General features: G+C 38.6%; 1 pseudogene across 1 annotated transcript; it reads left to right on the top strand.

Moving 5' to 3' along the window:
* The first annotated feature begins 8820 nt into the window (after nt 1-8820).
* On the top strand, nt 8821-10213 carry LOC309973991 (ferritin light chain-like; annotated as a pseudogene). The gene is made up of 2 exons: nt 8821-8846; nt 9671-10213. The product of its transcript is annotated as a ferritin light chain-like (transcript).
* The last annotated feature ends 1087 nt before the right edge of the window (nt 10214-11300 follow it).

Genomic DNA, 11300 nt, shown 5'->3' with positions numbered 1-11300 from the left:
GGAAGAGTTGCAGTTCAATTTCTGTAAGTCTTCTGGCAGAATTCCTTTTTGCGACAGGGAGGTCAGTCTTTATTTTATTAAGAGCTTCACCTGATTGGATGAGGCCCATGCATATTATGGAGGATACTCTGCTTTACTCAAAGTCCGCCACAAATTTAATTATGAATTTCATCCAAAAACACCATCACAGGGACTACCCTGGTGGCACAGTGGTTAAGAATCCGCCTGCCAATGCAGGGGACACGGGTTTGAGCCCTGGTCTGGGAAGATCTCACATGCCGTGGAGCAACTAAGCCCATGCACCACAGCTACTGAGCCCGTGCACCTAGCGCCCATGCTCTGCAACAAGAGAAGCCACCGCAATGAGAAGCCCGCACACCACAACAAAGAGTAGCCCTCGCTTGCTGCAAATAGAGAGAGCCCACGTGCAGCAACGAAGACCCAATGCAGCCAAAAATATAAATAAATAAAACATAAAAATTTTAAAAAACACCATCACAGAAATATCCAGAATAATATTTGACCAAATAACTGGGCATGGTGGCCCACACAAATTGACATGGAAAATTCACCACCTAAGCCTTAGTTTTGTCACCTGTTACTGAGAAATATGACTTATCTGAACTATTTTGATACCTAGAAGATACCTTCTAGAGGTAACACCCTCAGTATTTTACATGGTAGGCAGTAGAGGGAATGAGCCCATTTGCCCAGTCATATGACACCTAAAGGATAAACTTCTGTCTTCTCTCTCCAACCCACAAGGATGAATGCCAAAAATACATCACTTATATCTGCTTTAGCTAACATAGGATAGGTCTGGAACAGACCTATGCTCCCAGTAAGTCTCATGAAATGCTGTTTCATTAAGGAGAGACTTTACTTGCTAAGATTAGAAGAAAAAGAGGGTGGTGGATGAAAAACTGCCCAAGGATATAAGCTCATGCAAGGAAGCAGGAGAGAGAATGGGTATCCGAAGATGTGCACTCTGAGCGAACACTAATTCCACAGCATCAGGTTATAATTCAGGGAGCCCAACCGCTGGGGTTTTTTTCCCCTTCTTCTTTTCCCCCAAAGAGGGACAAGCATACTGACAAAGGAAGAGCATCAGTCACCACAGATAAATTGCTTTTTAGAGGTGATCTCGCAAATGATTTGGCTCAGTGTAGACTATGATTTGGCCCCCAAAACCATAAGCTAGAGCATTTCATTCCAGGTCCCTCCTCAAATATCCATGAAAGGTAAAACTTTGGCATCAGTAGGTCTTGAAATCTCCCCAGGTGATTATAATATGCAACCAGGGCTGAGAATCTGGAGATGTAGAGCAAATTTAAATTGAACTTTAGTTAAACAGTAAAACAAGCTCTGACTCTACTGGCTGGAGCTAGACAAGGGATATGGATTTAGTGGGATGAGAAGATAAAGGACACCAGGGAGTAAATCAAATGCTTTACACCTGTGCTTAGCTAATTGTTACTCAGATAATTCAGACAATCTTACAGAACCTGAACCCTGAAATGCCTTAGTTCTGTTTAAAAAAAAGTAACTCTTCAAGTAACTGAACTCTGAGAATCATGCCAATCATAAAGAAAAAAAAGAAATCTTATTTTTTGAATTAGTTGATTTCATATATACTGTTTCACTTTCATGATATTAACTAGTTATCTTTCTTTCCATTTTATGTTTGAGGAAAGTAAGGCTTTAAAGTCTCAGTAATTTTCTCAAGGTCACTTGTTAAGGGTGTGGTAGGCAGCATAATGGCTCCTAAAAATGCCCTCACCCTAAACCCTAGAACCCAATAATATGTTACCTTACATGGTAAAGAGGACTTTGCAGATATGACTGAAGTTATAGGCCTTGAGATAGAAAGATTATCCTGGATTACCTCATGGAACAAATCTAATTGCATGAGTCCTTAAAAGCAGAAAACCATTCCCAACTGTAGAAAGAGAAAGAGAGACATGTCCTAATAGAAGCAGAATCAGAGAGATGCAACATTTTGGGTTTTGTAGGTGGAGAAAGGGGACTCTGAGTCAAGGACTACAAGTGACCGCTGGAAGTGGATAAAGTCCAGGGAACAGAAACACCCCTAAGAGCCTCCAGAAAAGAATGTAGCTCTGCCAACACTTTTTTTTCTTTTTTAACCATCTTTATTGGAGTATAATTGCTTTACAATGGCGTGTTAGTTTCTGCTTCATAACAAAGTGAATCAGCTATACATATACATATATCCCCATATCTCCTCCCTCTTGCATCTCCCTCCCACCCTCCCTTCCCTATCCCACACATCTAGGTGGACACAAAGCACAGAGCTGATCTCCCTGTGCTTTGTGGCTGCTTCCCACTAGCTAGCTCTTTTACATTTGGCAGTGTATATATGTCCATGCCACTCTCTCACTTCATCCCAGATTACCCTTCCCTGTCCCTGTGTCCTCAAGTCCACTCTCTATGGCTGCGTCTTTATTCCTGCCCTGCCCCTAGGTTCTTCATAACCATTTTTTCTTGTTTTTTAGATTCCATATATATGTGTTAGCATATGGTATTTGTTTTTCTCTTTCTGACTTACTTCACTCTGTATGATAGTCTCAAGGTCGATCCACCTCACTACAAATAACTCAATTTCATTTCTTTTTATGGCTGAGTAATATTCCATTGTATATATGTGCCACATCTTTAACCATTCATCTGTCGATCCTGCCAACACTTTTACTTTACTCAATTGAGACCAATGTCAGACTTGTAATAAATTTACGTTGCTTTGAGTCACTAAATTTGGGATAATTTGTATAAAAGCAATAAAAAAAATACAGAGGTCCTACAAGAGCCAGGCTATATATTTATACTTAAGTATTTCTGAAATGAATTTAACCTTGTGATTGACAGCAGCAGCAGCAGCAGCTTCCAAGGGATCCCACCACACACCTGAGGCAAAAGGAGCCTAATACAAAGCAGTGACAGCAGCAGGTCACTGCCCCACACTTGGGGTAGAGGGGGACTTGATCTACTGTAGCAGCAGCATAGCCTGAATGGGAACCCATCCTCCTGTGGCACTAGTCCCATCAACATTAGTCTAATCTGCTAGCATCTGCTGTGCCAACAGGCCCAACATATACAAACCCTCCAACTCAGTAGCATTAAGTGAGCCAGGCTCAGTGTTTCCTGAAACTCATATCCAGTTGCACTGGAAATCCAAGATATCACCTACTGTTATGAAAACATAAACAATAACAGAAGACTGGGAACTTCAGAAAGAAAAGGGGAACAATGGAATGCATGAAAACAAATGGGGTAAACATAAGAGACTATCATTAGCCTCATGAGTTTCTTAACTTCTATATGATGGTCAAAGCAAAAATGATGACAACCATCTGATGGGGTTCTCAATGTAGAGAAAGGAAATACTACAGAAAATCATACTTCAAAACTGGGGAATATTAAGAGACCTAAATGGAAGTAAAATTTTGAAACTTCACTTGAAGTAATGAAACACTGATTCCAGTAGGCTATGATAAGTTACATATGTATACTGTAATGCCAAAAGCAACCACTAAGAAAACTATACAAACAGTATACACAAATGATTATAAATGAATTAAATTAAAATGGACTTATTAAAAAATGTTTAAGTAACCCACAGGAAGGAAAAATAAGGGAAACACAGGATTGAGAAACTAAGGTAAAAGACAAAACAAAAAATAACATGGTAGACCAAATCTTTGACATGGCAATAATTACATTAATGGTAAATGATCCAAATAACCAAGTCAAAGACAGAGATTGGAAGAGTAGATTAAAAAATCGCAAGCATGATCCAACTATATACTGTCTATAAGAAGCTTACTTTAAACATCATGATATAGGTAGTTCAAAGTAAAAGGATGAAAATGATATATCATGTGAACATTAATCAGAAAAAGCAGGAATGGCTATATTAATATCAGATAAAGTAGACGTCAGCGCAAAGGAAATTATTAGGGGCAAAGAGGGTCATTACATAAAGATAACAGGAATAATCCACCTAGATGACCTAGTGATACTAAATGTGTGCGCACCAAACAACAGAACTTCAAAATGCATGAAGCAAACACTGAAAAAGGTAAAAGGAGAAAGTTTTAAATCCACAATTATTATTTGAGACTTCAACACAGCAATTTATACAACTACCAGAGAGAAAAATCAGCAAGGATATGGAAGAACTGAAAACATCATCAATCAACAGGATATAACTGACATTTAAAGAACACACTCAGTAAGAGCAGAATACATATTGAAGTGTCCATGCAACATTCACTCATATACCATATACTGGGCGATAAAAAAACATTAGCAGATTTAAAAGAATTAAAATCACAGGGAGTATGTTCTCTAGCCATAATGGAATCAGACTAGAAATCAATAAGAGAAAGACAACAGGAAAATCTTCAATCACATGAAAACTAAACATCACACTTCCAAATAACTCATGGGTAAAAAAGACAGCATCAAGGAAAAAATTTTTAAATGCATAGAATAAAATAAAATGGAGATATAACAGATCAAAGTTTGCGGAATGAAGTGAAAGCAATGCTGAAAGGGAAGTTTATAGCACTAAATTGGGAAAGAAAATATTTCAAAGCAATAATCTAATTTTCTATATTAAAATAGTAAAAAAGGAAGAGGAAAAAACACTAAACAAGCAGAAAGAAGGAAATAATAAAGATGAAACAGAAATCCATGAAACTGAAAACAGGAAAATAGGGGGGAAAATCAATGAAACAAAAGGCTGGTTCTTTGAAATAAACAATCTAACCAATAAAGATCTAGAAAGACTGATAAAGATAAACAGAGAGATGGCACAAATCACAGATATCAGAAGTGCAACCAGGGATACCATGACATATCCTGCAGGTTAATGAGGGACAAGTTACTATGAACAAGTCTACACTATAAATTCAAAAATGTAGATGAAATGGGCCAATGTTTCTACACCCAAAACTACCAAAACTCAGCCAAGATGAAATAGATAATCTCAATTTTCCTGTAACCATTAGAAACACTGGTTTTTCATTTAAAAACTCCCAAAAGAAATATTCAGGCTTAGATGTTTCACTTTTACCCAAGACTTAAAGAATTAACACCAATTTTACATGATTTGATAAGAAATAGAAGTAGAGGGAACAGTTTCTAATTAATTTTATGAAGCCAGTATTACCTTGATACCAAAACCAGACCGGGATAGTATAGAAAGAAGAAACCTACAGACCAATATTTTTTATGAAATTGGCTGAAAAACCCTCAGCCAAATATTAGCAAATTAAATCCAGAAATATATGAAAAGAATAATATACCATGACCAAGTGGGATTTATTCCAGTTATGCAAAGTTGGTTAAATATTTGAAAATTAAACAGTGTAATCCACCATATCCAATAGATTAAGGGGGAAAAGTCATGTGATCCTATCCATTAATGCAGAGAAAGCATTTGACAAAATCCAATCCCATTCATGATTTTAAAGAAAGAAGAAAAAAAACTCCAAGCAAACTAGGAATAGAAAAGGAACATACTGAAACTCATAAAGATGATCTACAAACAACCTATACTGACATGATATTTAACTGTGAAAGACTGGATGCTTTCTCTGTAAGATCAGAAACAAGGCACCGATATCTGCTCTCACCACTTTTATTAAATATATCACTGGAGGTTCTAGTAAGAAAATAAAGCAAAAATAAATAAATACATAAATTTAAAAGTTAAATTTTTAAAAAGTTTATTTAAAAGATAAAAGGACTATTCCTACTACGTTGCATAGGAAGGAACATATCCTACTGAATGTTGAATAGCAATATATCCTATTATACTGAATAAGGAAAAGTAAAACTGTCTGTATCTGAAGATGAGATGATAATCTAAATGGAGAAAATACCAAGGAATCCACAAAAAGCTTGAGAAATAATATTAGTTTGTAAATGATTTAGAGTACAAGATCACCACAATTTTATCAAATTATATATTAATAACAAATGTGTAGAAGCTTAAATAAAAATATGTGATGCCATTTACAACTGACCTAAATAAATACTTAAATATAAGCCCAATAAGACATTTATAGGCCCTCTATACTGAAAATTACAAAATGCTGATGAAGAAAAATTTTTAAGTCCCAAACAAATAGGGAGACATACCTTGTTCATGGATTAGAAAACACAACATGATAAAGATGTCAATTCTCCCCAAGTTAAGAGGCTTAACACAATTACTCTTAAAATGCCCTCAAGGTTTTTGTGGATATAGACAAGCTTATTCTAAGATTTATATGGTAAGAAGAGGCTGAAGAATAGCTAAAACAACTTGTAAAGGAAGATGAAAATGGGAGGAATTAATCTACCCAATTTCAAGATTTTGCAGTAATGATGGAGGGTAGATACATAGATCAATGGAATGGAATAGAGAACCCAGAAATAGACTGACATCAATACATATAACTTGTTTTTGACAGCAGTGCAAAAGCTATCAAGGAAGAATAGACTTTTCAAAAAATGGTACTGAAACAGTTGGACATCCCTCGACAAAAACAAACAAACAAAAAATGAACCTTAACCTCCACACCTTACACAAAAATTAAATCAAAGTGGATCATAATCTTAAATGTAAAAGCAGGACATTTTTAGAAAAAAAATAGGAGAAAATGTTTGGCATCTAGAACTAGGGGAATAATTCTTAGACTTGACACCAAAAGTATGATCAATAAGGGCAAAAACTGATAAATTGGATCTCATCAAAATGAGTTAAAAATGCTTCATAGAAGATCCTTTTAAGTGGATGAAAACTCAAATTACACAGTAGGAAAACATATTTGAAAATCCCATATGAGACAAATGACTTGTATCTATAATATACAAAGAACTCTCCAAACAACTTAAAAAAATCCAACTAGAAAATAGGCAGAAGACAGGAACAGACATTTCATGGAAGAGAATATACACACGGCAAAGGAGCACATGAAAAGATGCTCAGCATCATTAGCCATTAGGGAAATGCCAATTAAGACCATAATGAGATGTCAGAGAGTAACTAAAATTAAAGTATAGTGACAACATCAAATGCTGGCGAGTACATAGAAAAATTATATCACATCACTGGTGGGAAAATAAAATGGTTTAGCCACTCTGATCAACAGCTTGACAGTCTCTTTTAATCCTAAAAGTAGATTCACCCTACAACGCAGTAATTGTACTCTTGAGCATTTATCCAAAAGAAACAAAAAATTAAGTTCCCACAGAAACTTACACATAAATGTTCATAGCAGTTTTATTTATAATAGCCAAAAACTGGCAACTACCCAAATGTCTTTCAGTGGATGAATGTTGAAACAAATTGTGATAAAATCTTATGATAGAATACTACCGAGCAACAGAAAGGAACAAATTATTAATATACGCAAAAATTGAAATGAACTTCAAGGGAATGATGCCGAGGGAAAAATTTTGAAAAGCCGATCTCCGAAGATTAAGTAATTCATGATTATGTTTACATATTATTCTTAAAATAACAAAACTGTGGAGATGGAGAACAGATTAGAAGTTGCCAAGGGTTAGAGTGGGGGTAGAAGGTACAGCGGGGGAACTCTGTGAGGTTTTTGTGGTTCCAGTACAAATAATACAGCAATCTTGGTTTTAATCCCTAAAGATTTCTAAAAGCAATTCCTAATAAGAGGTGTCCAGATATTTAGCAATGGCAGATTAGAGGTATAGCTCCCCAACATAACAACTTCAAAAGAGAACATACTAATTCAATGCATATGTTAATTTCAAAAAAAGGCCTGTCACAATACTTAAATGGTATATATCTTAACTATATTATTCTAAGTATCCAGCTATACCAGATGGACTAGCAAGATTTTCTGTACATTCAACCTTATTTAAGACAGTAAATCTTATAATAAGACAGTTAGAAAAAGAAAAAAAAAAACAAACCTCAACTACAGTTGGATATTCTCATAGGAAGATGAGGTGAAAATATGCAGCAGCGGTTCAAAAGCTTAAGCAGTGGCACCTAAATTTGGTTGTGCATTAGAATCATCTGAAGCACTTTTTAAAAACCCTCACACTGACGGTTGGTCATCGTAGACCAATAAAATCATTTTAAATCTCCTCAGACGATGCCAATGTCTAGCCAGAACTGAGAACCAGCGGACTAAGCAGAAGGGGATGTTTCTACAAAGATCTCTTAACAATAAGTCCTTTCACCCAATCAGATTTACCTCCCCGCAAAGGGCTAAAGAATGCTAGTGTTGTCCATACTTGCTTAGCTTTAATTAGCACTTGTGACTTGCCCAAAACCTAGATCATGTTTCCCCTAAATTTCATGTTATTCCCTACGTTTTTCAAACCCAGGGCTAAGGGGTTTGCCAGGATGAGATTTTAAGTGCTCACACAGGGCAAGTCCCTGGCAAACCAGGACAGCGGTCCCTCTACATTGAAACGTAAAGCATCCTAAATAACCCTGCCACTGCTCCCAGATCCTAGTCTGTGCCAACCAGTGGAGAAAAGGCATTCTCCATTACCACCACGGCAAATGCTGCTGTACTTGCCTTGGCTGGTCCCTATCTTTTCCAGGCACCACTCCCCTTCACCTGCTGGTGGACGCTTTGGCCAGCTGACAATGCAGATATTTTCAAACTTTAAGGTGAATAAAAATCATCTGGAGGGCCTGTTATAACAGAGATCACTGAGCCCCACCAGAGTTGCTGATTGCATAGGGCTGGGACAGGGCCCTAAAACTTGAATATCTGACACATTATCAGGGGACGCTGGTAAAACTGGTCAGGTTGTTACCGAATGCAGGTTCGTGTGTCTGAAGCACAGTGAGGCCAAACAAACCTAAAGGTTGGAGTCTGGAGTAGAGAAAGGTTTATTGCAGGATCGAGCAAGGAGAGGGGTGGCCCGAGTTCCAAAACACCCTGAAATCTCCAAAGGATTTCAGCAAAGCATGTTTAAAGGCCAGGTGAGGGAGGGACGTCCCAGGGAATGTGATCAGCTCGTGCACAATCCTCTGATTGGTTGATGTGGAGGCCACAGGGCAGGTAACATTATCCATCCTTAGGTGCCAGAAGGTCTGGGGGCTACGTGCTCATGATCATCAAGGAGTTAATTTCTTCCCTTGGGTGGTGGTTTTTAGCATCTGAAAACTCAAGAAATATGCCTGAGATACTATTATCTGAGTACTTCAGAGAGGAACTACAGCAGAGGATATGGGGGATGGGTCTGTCCTAGGAAGGCCCCATAGGGTACTGCTTGGTTACAAGGTGACCATACTTTGAGAACCACTGCTCTAGTGGCTTGGAATGTTCAGAAAGTAATGGAAGAATCCCTTCCCAGGTCTAGATTCTAGTATCGCCAGCTATTTTGGCGGGGGGAAGGGTAAGTTTTGTCCTTGCTTGGACTTCTGGTTCATTTATATCAAAGCCTATTTGAGGCAGTGCGCTCGGCAGTCCTGCAGTTCTGTCTTTTGCTTCAACAGTGTTTGGAATGAACAGACCCAGGGACGCTCCTTGCTCCAGCCCCCGACCACCCTCCAACCTTTCTTCCTGTCGCAACCTTTGGAATCAGCCACTCAGCTATCCTCAGCCTCCAGGACAGGCCAACACCGTTTTTTGAGCTTAGCTCCTTATCACTGATCAACCACGAGTTCCCAGGTGCGTCAGAATTATTCCATCGAGGTGGAGGCCGCCGTCCACCGCCTGTTCAACATGCATCTGGGGACACTTACCTCTCTCTGAGCTTCTATTTCGACAGCAACGATGGGACTCTGGACAGTGTGGGCCACATTTTTCGCCAACTGGCTGAGGAGAAGTGTGAGGGCGCGCAGCGTCTCTTGAAAATGCAAAACCAGTGCTGTGGCCGCGCCCTCTTCCAGGATGCGCGGAAGCCTTCTCAAGATGAGTGGGGTAAAACCCAGGACGCTGTGGAAGCCGCCATTCTTAGGGAGAAGAGCCTGCACCAGGCACTATCAGATCTGCGCGCCCTGGCTTCCGCCCGCGCAGACTCCCACCTCTGTGACTTCCTGGAGAGCCGCTTCCTGGAGGAGCAGGTGAAACTCATCAAGAAGATGGGCGACCACCTGACCAACCTCCGCAGGCTGGCTGGTCCGCAGGCTGTGCTGGGCGAGTATCTCTTTGAAAGGCTCACCCTCGAGCACAAACAGGAGTCTCTGAAGTCCAGCGGCCTCTGAGGAGCCCCTCTGGCATCAGAGCTTCTGCCTGAAGCCCTGCTCTGCAGCTACTAGGCAGCTCTGTAACCGCCCTGGAGCCCTCTCCCAAGCCTTGGACCAAATGGAAACAATAACGCTTTTTGCAGAAGGAAAAAAAAAAAAGCCTATTTGAAACACAAACAGAATAAAGAGGAAAAAAAGAAATATATATATATATATATATATTCATGTTTTTTTTCCTTTTTTAAAAAATTTATTTTACTGAAGTATAGTTGATATACAATGTTTAGTTTATGCTGTACAACAAAGTGATTCAGTTACACGTATATATAATTTTTCATATTCTTTTCCATTATGGTTAATTACAGGACATTGACTATAGTTCCCTGTACTATACAGTAGGACCTTGTTGTTTATCCATCATATATATAATAGGTTACCTCTGCTAATCCCAAACTCCCAATCCATCACTCCCCCACCTCCCCCTTCCCCTCGGGAACCACAAGTTTGTGTGCTATGTCTGTGAGTCTGTTTCTGTTTCATGGATAAGTTCATTTGTATCATATTCTAGATTCCACATATAAGTGATATCATATGGTATTTGTCTTTCTCCTTCTCACTTACTTCATTTAGTATAATAGTCTCTAGGTCCAGCCATGTTGCTGCAAATGGCATTATTTCATTCTTTTTTTATAGCTGAGTAGTATTCCATTTTATATATATCACATCTTTATCCATTCATCTGTGAGTGGACATTTAGGTTGTTTTCATGTCTTGGCTATTATAAATAGTGCTGCTGTGAACATAGGGGTGCATGTATGTTTTCGAATTATAGTTTTGTCCAGATATATGCCCAGGAGTAAGATTGCTGGATCATATGGTAGCTCTACTTTTAGCTTTTTGAGGAACTGCCATAGTGTTTTCCATAGTGGTTGCACCGATTTACATCCCCACCAACAGTGTAGAAGTCAGTCAGAAAGAGCGAGACAAATACCGTATGCTAACACATATATATGGAATTTAAGAAAAAAAAATGTCATGAAGAACCTAGGGGTAAAACAGGAATAAAGACACAGACTTACTAGAGAACGGACTTGAGGATATGGGG

This window comes from Leucopleurus acutus (genome assembly GCF_964270905.1).
Source record: "Leucopleurus acutus genome assembly, chromosome: 17".
Classification (NCBI taxonomy): domain Eukaryota; kingdom Metazoa; phylum Chordata; class Mammalia; order Artiodactyla; family Delphinidae; genus Leucopleurus; species Leucopleurus acutus.
This window is presented reverse-complemented; position numbering and strand designations above follow the sequence as displayed.